Source organism: Pinus tabuliformis, chromosome 4_1 (genome assembly GCF_031772625.1).
Source record: "Pinus tabuliformis cultivar Carrire ecotype Pingquan chromosome 4_1, CPIR1, whole genome shotgun sequence".
NCBI lineage: Eukaryota > Viridiplantae > Streptophyta > Pinopsida > Pinales > Pinaceae > Pinus > Pinus tabuliformis.
In genome coordinates, this window is record NC_142303.1 from 626232368 (window position 1) to 626246931 (window position 14564).

A 14564-nucleotide genomic window follows, 5' to 3' on the forward strand; every position below is an offset into this window, starting at 1 on the left:
GCATACAACAAGCTATACATCATTCCTAGAAAAACAAGAATTAAATTTTATTTATAACCCAGAAATGTGAGTAATTTCTTTCGAAGCTTTCCCCATGGATTGCTTTCCTCCACAAACAACAATCATAAGTAGCAGGAAATACAAGAGTTGATTAGAGTATGTTCTGCAAACAAATTTGTTAATTTCCCCTTTTATAGAAAATATCTGCTTGTCTCATCTATAACAAAAACAATGAAGCAAAATCACCTTGACATGTTAATGCAAATTCACAACTTAGAAAAAATTTAAAAAGTGATGACAGTCTTTAGCCACCTATAATTATCTTTTGCTGTATGTAACTAACTTGACTGTAACTGCTGACAAAACACATCATTATTCTCTGTATGTAACACTCTGGACAATCTTTAAAAAAAAACCACAATTGACCTCAGATCGTACAGCCCCTTAACTCTTACCTTGGGACATATGATTCTTGTCATTTGAAGAAGGGACACACTTACAGAATTTAAAGTATCTTGTCCAAACATATAATTTATAAATGTTGATTTTAGCTTTTCTGAGTTGAAAAAGAAAAAAAAACCTTAGTAATTACAATATACAAAGTAGATTTAATTTTCTCTTTGATCGTTCAGGCTTGTTTGTCTAAAAGTTTAAATTCATCTGACATGTCCAATTTCAAGAATGCTCTACTTTGTCAAAAAAATCATTTATTTCTTTGCCAAAGGATCAAGTCATTGAGCAACAATATGATGAGACAATTTTTTTTTAAGTTAACTCTTAAAAGTCAAGACGACTCTTAAGAGACATCTTATCAAATCGTCTAGTGTATTTTTGTAGTCAATTTTCATAAGTCCAAGTCACCATGGTCTTCTCAGCAATAAGGTGATGAAATTCCCAGGAGCACTGAATCCCAACAGAATTCACAATTACTCCAGCTATTTGCTAAAAAGCTTGAAGAGTAGAGGCAACAGCAGAACAAGATCCACGTAAAGACAATGCATGATATGAGAGCATTCTCAACAGTTACTGGGACCATTGTTGATAATATCGGCGATATATCGCCGAATATCGGAAATATCGTGATATTTTCGGCGAGCCGATATATCGCCCCGAAAATATCGCGCGATTTACGAAATATCGGCGATATTTTCGAAAAAATCGCGCAACGATCTAAAATATCGCCGGGTGTGTTTTCCCGCGGCTATAAAAAACGAAAATTGGTTTTTTTTCTTCATTTTTGTTTCTGAGTGTTGGAGAAGAAAGGGAAAGAGTTTTGTGGTGCTTGTCAAGGAGGGTTTGAAGATCAAACGACGATTATCACCACCAATTAAGATTTTTTTGTGGATCAAAGATTGAAGAGTAGTGAGACAAACTTCATTTCTTCCATTAGCAGGTATGTTCTTAAAAACCCCTATGTTAATGATTTTTTCATAGATTTAGGGTTATGCTTGCTTGCCTCTTTGCCTACCAACATTTTGTTTCTTTGTTTTTTTCCATTTGCTATGATTTTCATGCCCATGAACCAGTGCAAGGGTTTTCTCCATATTTGGACAGCAAGCTTCAATTTTTTTTTTTCAACTTTCTTATGCACCCTCTTATTGCCATTTTTCATTCACATTGCAAAATGCAAATAATGTAGTAATTTTTTTTTGAATGAGGTTGTTATTACTTATTATTTTTTCATTTTCTGTTGGGGGGTTTAATTCCAATTTTTTGTTTTTTTTGTGCCCTAGATTAGTTCACTACAAATGTCAAATATGCCAAAAGCCTTGGACCCATTTTGGGAGTATGGGGAGGCTGTTGGTGGGGCAAATCAGGCATATATATCATGCAACTTGTGTGGGACCAAGATGTCAGGAGGGATTACACGATTGAAATACCATCTGGCTAAACTCTCTGCATATGATGCAGATGTGATGCCTTGTATGGTTTCTAGTGCAGAGGTTATACAAAAAGCTCGTGAAGCAATTGCTGAACAAGACAGAAAGAATGCTGCTAGGGAGACGCTAATGGTCTCAGATAGATAGCTGCTAGTTTTATTTGTTTTGCAACTTTTGCTACATATAAGTTTATAACTCATGATGATGAAATACTTTTAAAGTTCTATATATGTGATGTTGTTTTGTTTGAGTCCTTGATTGGACAATTATCACTATCAGGGATCAGCAGGATATGTGATGTTATTTTGTTTGAGTCCTTGATTGGACAATTATCAATTTATCACTATCAGGGATCAGTAGGATATGTGATGTTATTTTGTTTGAGTCCTTGATTGGACAATTATCAGGGATCAACAGGATTTGGTATCGCCTTTGAAGTTTGATGTATCATTTCTATTTGACATCATATATATCAATGCCTTCTTCATATTTATGTGCCAATGTGTTTAGTTCATGTTGTTATTGCTTTATATGTTTAGAAATCTGAAAAAAATGAATATATTATGCATTTTTTATGCTTGCCGATATTTTCGCCGATATTGCCGATAAGATATTTTCCGGACCCTCGTCGATATTTTCCTGATACCGATATTATCAACACTGACTGGGACAATTGCAATAGCTCCAAATGACTACAAAGCAACAGACTTTCACAATGATTTCACTCTCATTGTCAACCTACAAGATTGACAAGAAGACCACTATACAAAACTTCATCAACTCACTTAGTGACCATAAAATTGAGAAAAGGATCGGAAGCATTGAAGAATATTTTTTGTGCGTGGCAGAATGCCACAGATCTTCAAAACTTATGACCCACTCAATGGCAACAAATTTGATGCAGGGATCAGAAGCCTCGAAGCATATTTTCCAACATCCTGGACTCTCACAGATCCTCAAAAATTTGACTGCCGAGCTACTGGAAAGCAAACACAATCTGAAATGTTGTACCTATCATAGGCCCTTCAATCATTCAAATGAAAAATATCCCACTCTCCAACTAGAAAAGGCCAAAGCTCAATTTATGAATCACAAGAGATTGGTAACAATGATGAAATAGAGGTACCAATTTTAAAACCCTAACTCTCCGCTAGTTCACATGGCTATGGATTATTCTGCAAATAATCATGAAGTTCACTTTAACTACAACTGCCAAATCAAAGACAAGTTGGCACAGTTCAACCAGGGATAAAGGGACTCAAAAGAAACTGGTTTTCATGGAAACTGGTCGTGACACGAAATGCCATATAGCTTGGATGGGTCAAGGATATGACTTGGATGGGTCAAGGAAGCAGGACAATTGACACTTGTACATGCTCAATAGTTTTTGCCATAGAACCATTTATCAATACTTCCGATTGTGATGTCAACCTTGTTGATTGTTGCATCATCATTTTTTGGCATGATCGCAAGGCAGCCTACAATCTCTTCCACGTCACTTATTGACCACAAATGGATAGCAAATTCTATAAACTTAGATCTCCTCCTAATTACAAAAAAATCTTAGTAAATTATTCCAGCATAATCCTAAGTTGTTCCAAAAAAACTTGAGGTATGCCTCCTAGCCATGCAATAAACCTGCAACTAAAATTTGCTCTGCCAAACAAGGTCCATTACATATCACTGTAATTTTTCAGGGTGAAGAGATTAAGAGGTATATTCAAGAATTGGTGGATAGCGGGCACAATTGCCCCAGCTTGTCGACTTTAAGACCAAAGATCGTATTAGTTGGAATATATATGGCAGATAGAGAATGTAAGTCGATTATCAACTTCTTAAAGGAATCGCCATCAATAAGCAATATCCATTGTAGTGAGTTGACAACCTTATGGATCAAAACAAAGGAGCAAACTTTTTCAACAAGATCAATTTGAATTTTCTTTATCATCATATCCATATCAAGCCAGAAAACACTTGGAAGACAAGATTTAAATGCACAAATGATTGTTAAAATGGTTAGCAATGTTCTTTGCTCCTACTAATGCAACAGCGGCATTCATGAGGGTAAAGAATAAGTGCCAACACCAAATCTTCACTAATGTGTGCTCACATACTTGGATGTATTCTTGTATTCAACAAAACTTCGCAGGAGCACTTGCACCATCTTGACCAATTATTTGTGCAAAAAACTATTGGTCAACATGAAGTACATTCAAATTCAGGAATTTGTGTATCTTGGATTACATGTGAACCAAGATGCACTGGGCATTAAACCAGTAAAAAGTTCAGTGACTGTTGAAAAGTTGTCGTTGAAGAACATCCACAACCTCTGAAATCTCATACGAATGGAGCATTATTTGTGCAAATTCTTCATGCATTTTTTCCATGTCAAGCGTCCACTCAATCCATTGAACCAGAGCAATGCCCAGTTCAATTGGGGATCCATGCAATAGGAAGCTTTGAAGAGATCAAACACTTACAGTTCATCAACTAGTAAGGACTTTTGTCCTCACTCTGGTTAAATTCAACAAGGTTTCAAGATCAAAGTGGATGCTTCGGGTCATGGAAAGGATACAACTCTGTTGCAACACCAAAGATCTGTCACATACCACTATAACACTTTTTCAGGTGCAATTATGAATCACTCAAAGTATGGTCATGAGATGTATGTGTCAGTGCAACCTATCAAGCACAAGCAACACTATTCACTCAAAAGAGAGACACGGCAGGACCATAAGTCTCTCCACTTCATCCAGACATGGAGAAAAATCAGGAATGCAAGCCAAATGAGGTGGATAATTTATTTGTAATGATCCAAAATTTTATGGAGTACCAAAAGGGAACAAAAAACAACATCATGGACTACCTATCAAGACTATAAGCAATCAGATTGACAATGTTCGTGCAATTTCAGTAGTTTGGACTAAGTGTTTTGGAGGAATCTCATGCAGCATGTCTAGACTTTGTGCATATTTACTTAATCTTGCAAATTTCACAACAACATTGCAAGATGAGGAATTCTCTGATTAATTCAACGCTATTTATATTTGCCCGGGAGATCTCAAACTTCAATCACAGAGTGAAGCACAACATTCAAAGAAGGGATCTCTTTCAAGTGGATAAGATGACCATTCATTTGCAATGATACTTCTACTGGCTGAGAATGGCATGGACTATGAAAAAGTTACATAGTTGTCTTCCTATAGCACATCAAAGTCAACAAATAGAAAGTTAGGCGAGTAAATTCGACTTTTTGTCCTCAACCAAATATTGGTCTGAGTTCTAATGGACTTCCTCAGAGCTTTGTCAACAATTGGTACAGGTTATGAAGACGTCATGGTATTAGTCGATTGCTTCGGCAAAATAGTCGCCATCATACCTTGTTAGAAGACATCTTTAGTGCAACAAAGAAGTTCTTCGGTAGAATACGAATGCATTTTAGTCTCCCATCATCAATTATCTCTCACTGCAATAGCATATTCCAAGAATACTTTCGGCAAATTTTGTGGGAATTGATGGACACCAAGTTAAAAAGGAGTAATACCTTCCAACCACATATAGATCATCAAACTGACATAGTTTATTGCACAACAGTACAACTATTGCATATTTTAAACCATGTGAATCTTAAGAGTTTGAATATCAATATCTCAGATGTGCAAACAAGTTGTAATCGCACAATGCACAAAGCGAAAGGACTCTCTTTTGAAGTGTGCCTTCCATTCTATCAAAGGATGCAATTGCTATTCTAGGTCATATTCCCCAAGTGAAGACAACAAATAAAGTTCTTGCACAAGGAGGCCATAGGTCACAAGTAATCCAATGAAATATTGTAAGGTTACCAACCATCACTATGGCTAGCGGTTGAGTTGCCCTCCATCAGGATCTTCCAAGGAAGAGAAGATCCCACAAGGTTTTCCTTGGAAAAGAAAAGAAAAAAGATAAGAATGTTGATGGACAACATTTGAAAATTTCATGAGAATGTTGTAGAAGCTTTGTAGATGCATAAATAGAAGCACAACATGATCAGCATCATGGAGATATCAATTTTGTATTGGAGACATGGTATGGGAGTAAGCTAATCTTGTACCGAAGAGACTCTCCTTCTATCCACAAATCTAATAAGAATTCAGCAAAAATCTCAAGCATGAACAGAGTTCTACCACAAGCCTATGCTCATGCATGGCGAAACCCTGTCTCGAGGGATTTTGCCCAATTCTTAAGAAACCCAAATCATCAGAAATTTGATTAGAGTTTCAAATCAATGGAAACTCTTTTTTGTATCATCTGATTCCGACAACTAGAGGAAAGTTCACTACAAGATTAGACAACTCCCAAACAATGGTTTTATCTTCAAAAGGGCATTTCAAGAAGGATAGACAACTTAAGCATCTCACATATGAACCCTACACTATCATCGAGCATATTAGAGAGAATAAGTTTAAATTGGATCCACCAACTTGCATCATCCTTCATCTACATTTCAATGCAAATTGCACGGAGCTCTATGAGTCATCGATTTTGGACAAGGATGAAAAAGCATTCATCATACCAATCCCAATTCCTAAAGATCTTGTCACTAAAGTTTGCACATTGTGGGAAGAGGATAGTTTTGTAGTACAAAGAACAAGCAAGTATATAGGAAACACCAGAACTTTAACAGATTGGGATAAAAGTACAGTCAACCCAGTCAACAAGTAGTACACCTTAAAAGAAATAAAAAAGTGTTAATTGTTCTTAGGGCAATATTGTTCTTTGCTTTAGATAATTGCTTGCATAATTTGCACATTGAATTCACTCAATAGTATCATAAATTATTCAGCAACATATGCAACTATATAGAAAGAATAATATCATCATCAATGTAGCAGAACATAAAGGAACAATAGAAGAAAAGCATTCACACATAGAGACACCAGGATTGGTCGGAGATCAGGGTAAAACCCCACAAAGGGGAAACCCTTTCAAATTCTTCCTCTTATTATATTGCCATTGAATGATTCAACAAAGAGAGTACAATAGTCCAATTCATTATCGACTATTGAATTACCACGACCCTGGTGCTACGATAGAATCTTAAAATCTTTGACGCTACCAAACCAAGAATATTAACAAAGCTACTTTGCACAGTAGAACATAAATATCAGTAAATCACACATGCACAAATATATACATCTTTTTACAAAATATTGTACAAATATGTACAACAACCCAATCTTCGTTATATTAAACCAACTGAATAATATAACTATCTAGGGCTCCCATACAAGGGATAATGACCCTCAATTATCCACAAGTACAAGAATACAAGATACAATGACAATCTTGTTGCTCTAGTGCACAATCAAAGCCTCTATGTCCTATCTTGTCCTATCGATCCTTCACTTCCGATCTGCTCTCCCGCTGCCCCTTAGTCAATCAAGAGACAACACATAGAGACTCCGGGAGGGTTTCCACCTATCATTGTTGCAAGTCACTTCTGCTTCAATGAACACAGATTGATCCAATCTGCTCTTCTAGGCTGGCCAATACCTGAGCTCCAATCTGCCAATTTAGTAGCTTCTTCGTCCATCAAAGAGCTACACATTAGACTCCAATCTTCAACCAATCACGCAACAATCAACGTCCTTCTTGCTTGTTGCTCTAGGGCTTCTTTGCGCTACAAACACGTTGCCCTCCAACAATCCAATGTTGCCCAATCCAACTGTCACAAAACCACTATGAAATCTGCTCCTAGGAAAGGCTTCTAACCACCAAGTCAAGCCTTCCAATTGGCTCCCACAGGCTGCTCATAAATCAGACCTGACTTCCATCAAAATCAACTCAACATACCAAAACATACCTCTGCATTCATCTCGGATTGAGATTTTTACTGTTGCAATTTTTGTAACCTAGTTAGGGTATGACATAAGTCCACGTCATCCCTACGAAACACCCTCACAGACCTCTCTTCAGCTGCGGCTAGGGTCCTTCAAGTTCTGCTCTACTTTCTTGTTGTTCAAGGCTAACAACCATCCCCAAACTACCCTTACTTGACTCATGTTAGTTCTGCGGCCTACCTGCTCTAGTCTCTAAGGTCATGGCCTTAAGAACAGGGATAGAACTCCCTCAAAACCACACCAAAACACCTTCAGAATCTGCCCAAGGAATGCGACAGCCTCCTGCTCCTCTTTAGGACCTGCAAACAACACCCAAACACTTGAAATTTGCCAAGCACATCACACAGACCCTGTGGTTGTCCTTCTACAGCTACTCGGCCTCCAAACTAGTGTTATCGAAACCGAACCGGTTCCGACAAACTGAGCGGTCGAATCGGTTTGGAGGCAAAACAGGGTGGTCCAATTGGTTTGGAGGCAAAGCCAGTCCGAACCGGCCCTCCAAACCAAAAATGGCTAGTTCGGTACCAAACTGACTGTTTCAGGACCAATTTTGTGCAAAAAAAATTTGCCTTTTTTTCATTTTTTTTATTTTTTTAGTTAGTTACCACACTTCTTACTCTCCCCTATGCTAGCCTAATATTCAAGCATATGGCCCTCAACTTAATAATCAAGCCTATGGCCCTAGTATTGCTATGCAATTCATGGTAATGTTAAATTCTTAAAGTAAGAGTGACATTTTCCTTAAATTTTTAGCATTACCATGAAATGACTCGGGATGTTTGAGAGTGGTTCCAACCTCATTGGATTTCATATCAAGAAAGTAGAATTTTAGATTTCACTCAAAATCCAACAAACTTTACAGTTTTTCAGGATTTCAGGATTGGGGGGATTACAACGTTTCCATTGGATTTTGTCATGTACGAGGGTATGGAGCTAGTATTTAATAAAGAGCACCAAGCCATCTATGTACATTGATGATAGTGGCATTGGTTGTCGAACTCCTCTACCATGACTCTACTAAAAATGTACCCCTCACTCAAACAAAATCTTGGCATGACATGCTACGTTTTTTCTATCTTATTTTAATGCCTAAATGCTTATATTGATGGTGAAGACCCTAATATAGGCAATGATTTTGATGATATGTAGGCATTTGTTGTAGAAAAAAAAAATGGATGCTAGAGGCCATCTAGAGCCTATTTGTTGATGTATTTTTGGTTCAGAGATGGATTGCACTCTATGTTATTTTGTTTATGTGCACCCTTACATGCTATGTAAATGAAAACTTTTACATATTTGTATATAAATGTTTTGGATTCATATGGATTCATATGGATGCACATGGATATATATATTTTTCTTTAAAATATGAATATTTTATGTGTTTTTCGTAAATTGGTTATTTTTCCAGCTTTTTAACAGTTCTGGTTCTGACACATTCCCAATCCACAAGGTTTTTTGGTTCGACCACCGGTTCAGTTCTCATAACATTGCTCCAAACATACTTCAATCACCTTGCTTTGTCCTCTCCTAGAGCTCGACTATCTTAGGGATATGTCTCTATGATTTGATGCAAAATTGATGAGTTAAAATGATCTCCATCATCTTCTATTTATACACATAAGAAGGGCTCCACGAATTCCTTGAAGAGACATATTTTTTGGACAAATTCACCTAAAGCCTACATGACTAGACTGTCCAAAAGCCCACCATTATCTTCAAAAATTCATATCTCAATGTAGACAACTTGAAATTCGACAGTTCTTATTGCGTTGGATTCTCCTCAACGCCCTCTATCATCTCCATCCATCACATGTCCAAAATGCTCCATGGTTTTGGCCCAAACATCGATGGGTGCAAAACCAAAACCTTGGGTTCCAAGCCCACAAATGACTTTTATGATGCTCCAACGTTCAAACCTTGAACCCTAGGGCTTGGAGTACCTCCCAAGCTATCAAAAATCAACACTCCCTCTTAGCGAGGTAGGTACTTCCAAGCCTAGTAAGTAACTCATCATCATCATCACTACTCGCAACACTCGCCCAACTCCTAGTGCTCACAACTGCAGCAATCCATGCAGCGCAAACTACGCCTCTCTCAGAAGTGTTGTTGTCACTAGAAGCTTCCTGCTTCTTCATGTAATGCTTTCCAATCCCTCCATGATTCCTTTTTGGCAGTTGTAGAAGCACCATTGCTCCCCACTGACCACGCGCTCTTCTTGGGTTGCAAAGTCTCCCTCTGAACCTGCAACCTTCCTCTAGAACTCAACTACCCCGGAGCCTCCAGAACCTGGATCTTCTTCTCTAAAACCTGTACCTGCCCCTCTAAAGCCTGCACCCGCACCTAGTCCTTCTGCTTCTTCTTCCCATGATCTATAGGCTTTCCCGCGAGCCTGTATAAACCATGCTCTCTAACTCCAAGCACAATACCTACGAAGCTAGAGCCTTTGGGCCTGACTCTTGCCTTCCCGTCATGGAATAAGACCTCAAACCCCTTCTCGATCATCGAGACAGATATCACGCTATATCTGAGCCTTGGTACAAACAGTACATCCTAGACCCGCACCACCCATCCTGACTCCACCCGGAATGGCACAACTCCCGATCCTCGGATATCCTTCTGACTCTTGTCACCCAACACCATCTGCAACTTTAAATGCCACTCAGCTAGAATCTTGAATACGTCCTATGACCCTGTCATATGTTTCGATGCACCACTGTCCACGTACCATCCATCCTCATCGATAGTACCCTGCAAGAAATCAGAGATCATTGCAAAGTCCTACTCCTCCAACCTCCTGGTGAGAGCATCTATCTCAACAAAGGTGGCAACACCGATGACCTGCTTCCCTTTCTTCTTCTCATCATCTCCCTTCTTCTTCTTCTTCTTCATCGGACATCTCAATGAAAAATGACCCATCTTGCCATAGTTGAAACACATGATATGACCTACTTCCCTTTCTTCTTCTCGTCATCTCCCTTCTTCTTCTTCTTCTTCACCGGATATCTCGATGGAAAATGACCCATCTCGCCACAGTTGAAACACATGATCTTACTCAAGTCATTCTTTTGCTTACCCTTCATTCATGCTGCAAGTGCCAGGTCATCATCTGAAGCCCTCTTCTTCAGATGAAGATCGTCGTCCTGCAACTCTTCCTGAATGAAGTCATCCCACAGCCTATTCCAGACTGGCAACAATCCCCTCAATGAAGGGCTTCCATTCCTTAGTAAACCTTTTCAATGCAATCCTCACCATATCAAAATCTGAAATAGTCACACCAAAAGCTCATCTTTGATCTGAGACAACCTCATTAGATACGAAATCACTCATTCACCCTCTATCATCTTGGTGGACTTCAACTTATCCTCCAATACCAATACCTGGTTCTCTTTCTTATTCTAGAACAAATTCTGAAGAGCCTTCCACATCTCATGTGTAGTGTTCTTCTCAAATAAATGAGGTATTAGGGGATCCTTCACACCATCAAGGATGACCAATCTCGCCCTTATATCCAATTCCTCGTACACTTTTAGCTCCTTAGGGTCAGTTGGCTCCTTGATCTCTTTCTCGACGAACTCCCAGATCCTGTTGACCTGCAATACCAACTTGATCCTTTCCTTCCAACGACTATAGTTGGACAACCCCTCCAACCTGTCCTCATACCAGAGACTGTTAGGTCCCTATACTACTAGTGTAGCCCCTTGTGGTTATTATAGTGCAACCCCCTTATTGTATTGTTGTTATTATTGTGCCCCTTGGAAGCCCTCTATTTTTATTGTTGTGCCCTTAGAATATTATTGTTATGTTGGCTCTGATTATATTGTGACCCCTTAGACTCTTATATATAGAAAGGAGGTCTTGTCATTTGTATCATCCAAGAATTATTTATTTGTGTAACGTAAAGGAGGTTGCCCCCTCGAAGAGGTTGATTTTGAAGTCGTTGATCTATCTTTTCTTCTATTTTGTGAGCTAATTGCATAACATTTGGTATCAGATCTTTGGATTCTACGGTTTCGCTGCTCCAAACAGGTCATCTGGCATTTTCGCTATAACTTTTTTTCTACGAAGTTTCAGAAGCTGAAATTAAAACCCATTTGAGACTAAATCTTGATGAACTTGGAGTCTAAATTTCAGATCCTTTCTCGCTATATTTGCGGAGATATGATCCAAGGAAGTTAGGGTTCTTGCAGGCTCCCGAATTACATCCCAAACACGTGACCTTGGGAAAATCATCATAACTTTCTTTCTAAGTATCGAATTGAAATTTCATAAGAAGTTACAGAAAGATAACAGACTGTAGTTTTTTGTGTATCGTTTTTAGGTCCGAAGGTCGAAACAGTGACACATGAAAGGTCGTACAATTTCGCTCTATTGAACTAATCTATAATCAAGTCATCATAGGAGATTTGGCATAACTCTTTCTTTAAGAATCCAGTATTCATCGGACTAGTGGGGTTAGAAAGAGGACTCAGATAGCTACTACAGGACAAAATTTCAGACCTTGGAGATCCGAAATTACATAGATACAACAGATTCAATATCAAGGTCCTACAAAGAGAAAAAAGATGTGTAGTTTTTTTTTTTTTAAATTTGCATAAGTTTGGTTTGAAAAATTAGTTTGAAGTGATTCAAAGGGAATAGTGAAGCATAATTATCATTAATTGATGCCCCGAAGAAAGAAAATGGAAACACGTAGTAAGCAACCTGAAAGCTCTACCATGACTCATGAAGAAGAGGAAGAAATGCAACATAATATATCAAATTTCACTCTCACAAAAAGTAACAGAAGATAAGATGGATGGTTTAAAGAAAGGCATGGAAGCTAAGATGGATGGTGTGGAAGCTAATATGGAAGCTAAGATGGACAGTTTAGAAGCAAAATTCAAAGAAAAGATTGAAGATTTGAAAAAAGACATGTAAGGTTTGAAAGGAGGTTTGGCAAAGTTGCTACACGAAATTCTTCCTAATGGTGAAAATGTAGTGTAGGAAACTCATGATGAGAACAGAAGTAATGTTAATCATGATTTCATAGAATCTAACGTTCGGTTGAAGACTCACCATGTTCCAAAGATCGATAGGAAGAAGTTTGATGGCAAGGATCTCGTAACATGGATGCTACAGATGGAGCAATATTTCGATCTCCATAATGTGCAAAACACACAAAAGGTACACATTGCAACTTTACATTTGGAACCCAATCAGTTTGTATGGTATCGATGGCTTTGCTGTTGTCAAAGTTTTTAAACCCGGCCGGCTCGGAACCGACTAGGCCGAGTTGGTCTGACTCAGCCAAAAAAATTTCAACTCGGTGTCAAACTGGTTTGGCCGACCGACTTAATACCGGCTCGGCCAGGTCCGTATCAACCCAGCCGGGTCAAGGAAAGCGGCCAGTGAACCCCCAAAAACGCAATTTTTTTAATTTTTTTATGTTTTTTCTGAGTGTGGGGGACTCCAAATGGTTTTATTAATTGGTTTTTTGGTCTTTGGGGTCCATTCCCCTCTCCTAGTATTGATATGCTATTCAAATTTCATGCTAATGTTAAATTCTTAAAGTAAAAGTGACATTCTCCTTAATCTTCATTTTCATCCTTTTACTTAAATTTTTAACATTACCATGAAATGACTCAGGATGTTTGAGGGTGGTTCTGGCCTCATTGGATTTCATATGGAGAAAGTAGAATTTTAGATTTCATTCAAAATCCAACAGGCTTATCAGTTTTTCAGGATTTCAGGATTGGAGGATTGCAATGTTTCCATTGAATTTTGTCATGTATTAGGGTATGGAACTCGTATTTAATCAAGAGCACCAATCCCTCTATGTAGCTTGATGTTAGTGACATTGGTTGTCGAACTCCTCCGGGATTCGCTCCCAAACCGGGAGCTTTTGAAAATATTCCTCCCACTCCCGTTTTCGATCTTGCTCCCCGCTTTCACTCCCGCTCCCAAGTAACACTGAGCCATATGATGTTGGCAACCCTAGCAGTAGCCAGTAGTACTGGTCACAAACTTTTGTTGTAGAGGCCATTTATAGCCTCCTTGGTTATGTGTTTTTGTTTTGATCTCTATATCATCATCGTGTATGTATTGGACAATGCACTGGGTGCCATTTTGATATAATGGATATATTCATGAGCCTACTTTGATCATATGTTGTCTTCTATCTATATTCTAATGTTGTGTGTTTGGAAACATGAATGAAAATCTTTAAAATTATGTGTTTTTATAAAAAATAAATATTTAATGTATTTTTTACAACGACCAAGTCATTGAAATCGATTCGGCCGAGTCAATACCGAGTCCGAGTCCGAATCCGAGTCTGAGTCGGAGTCGACCCTCGGCCGAGTCGGAGTCGGAGTTTTAAAACGTTGGCTATCATATACAAATTGTCACTTTGTCAATTTTTATGGAGGAAATGATAGCACATTATCAAAATACAAAAAGCAACGCCTTCTTTAGCCAATTGATAAATCTCAAACAAAAGGGTTCAATGGTGGAGCACATTGAAGATTCCATAAATTGAATATAAGTGTAAAAGATATTCCATAGGAGCATAGGATTGATGTGTTCATAGGGACTTCAAAGGATAACATCGAACATGAAGTTCACCTTTGGGACCCTGATTCAATGGAGAAGGCATTCAGGTTGGCAAGAAAAATTGAAAGCAAAATTATGGCATCAAAGAAGCCTACCACTCAACTATAAAGATGTAAGTGTTGCTGCCCCTAGCCTTCCACAACCTACAAAGTTGATACCACAACAATTGGAAGAAAAAAGAGCAAAAGGGCTTTGTTACAGTTGTGATAGC

The 14564-nt window shown here is 38.3% G+C and overlaps 1 protein-coding gene across 1 annotated transcript in view; it reads right to left on the reverse strand.

Annotated features, from left to right (window-relative positions):
* The window catches only part of LOC149177582 (uncharacterized protein At3g06530-like), a 280290-nt gene that overhangs the window by 52662 nt on the left and 213064 nt on the right, over positions 1-14564 (reverse strand).